At 44.6% G+C, this 1215-nt stretch overlaps 1 pseudogene; it reads right to left on the bottom strand.

Annotated features, from left to right (window-relative positions):
- Positions 1-872: 872 nt before the first annotated feature.
- On the bottom strand, positions 873-973 carry LOC132585532 (U6 spliceosomal RNA; annotated as a pseudogene).
- Positions 974-1215: the final 242 nt, after the last annotated feature.

Below are 1215 nucleotides of genomic sequence, written 5' to 3'. Positions count from 1 at the left end.
ATTGGCCACCCCTGTTATATTGTCATTACATAACTGTGTCATTATGGCTTCTGGCCATGCTATTTGTGCCAGCTGTGCTGTCACATTAATCACAGCACGCCATTTGCTGTTCTGACCCATGTTATTTATATGTTGACACTCAGTGACATCAGGCTTAACCACCATATCACGCAAAAAAACCAGGATCCCATTTTCCTGCCAATTTCTGCCCTCATTCTGTCTCCCTTCTTTTCTATACTCATAAAGAGAGGAATGGCATTCCATTACATGTGGTCCATTCACCCTTCTCTTGTATATTCCCAGTGATGAATACAACGTTGTTACCAACCAAGCAGGATCTTTCGTTTACCTTATGTCCTCAGCAGAGTCAGTGTGTCTCTGGCAGTGAGTGCTTTCACACACACTAAATAATACACTTTCATATATTGCACTTGGCAACTGGACTTTACCGCATGAAATGGCAAAATCCACTTCCAAACAGTCACTGAAATGGATTAAAACTGTATTTAGCAGGTGTGAAAGTGCCCTTAATCTTGCCTTCCAGTTGTGTCCTATCGTGAAAATGAGCTTTCTTATCTTGTTTGCCCTCTGGCAGGCAGTACTGCAATTCTCCATTCTGTACGCTGGATTTTGTGCTGCACCAGTCTGGTGTAGTGGTTAGGAGTGCAGGCTCTAACCTGGGAGAACTGGGTTTGATTCCCCACTCCTCCACATGCAGCTGCTCGTGCCACCTTGGGTCAACCACAAGTTCTCAGCAGAGCTATTCTCTCAGGAGCAGTTCTCTCAGAGCTCACTCAGCTCCACCCACCTCACAGGGTGTCTGTTGTGGGGAGAGGAAGGGGATTGTAAATCACTCTGAGTGAAGGGCGGGGTATAAATCTAATCTCCTCTTCCTCCTCTTTCTTGCACAGAGGCCATGCTAATCTTCTCTGTATTGTTCCAATTTTAGTGTATATGCTGCCAAAGCCAGCACGTTCATCTTCTGAGATAAACACTTGTTAGTGTGGCTTGCACTTCGTTTGCTAGGGAGACAATTTTTGATGCAGTGTTAGTTGACCCATTTGCAGCTGTTCAGCTGGTTGCTTCAGCATATCCCTTCCCGCCAATACAGTACAGTTCAACCTACTTTTAGTATATGTGCAATCTGGCAGGTATTTGAGTCACTTGGTGGAGAACCAAACAGATTCTGTGATCATCTTAAAAGTCAAAGTCAAG

Source organism: Heteronotia binoei, chromosome 16 (assembly GCF_032191835.1).
Source record: "Heteronotia binoei isolate CCM8104 ecotype False Entrance Well chromosome 16, APGP_CSIRO_Hbin_v1, whole genome shotgun sequence".
Lineage (NCBI taxonomy): Eukaryota > Metazoa > Chordata > Lepidosauria > Squamata > Gekkonidae > Heteronotia > Heteronotia binoei.
The sequence above is the reverse complement of the archived record's forward strand: the minus strand, read 5'-3'. Positions and strand labels throughout refer to the sequence as shown.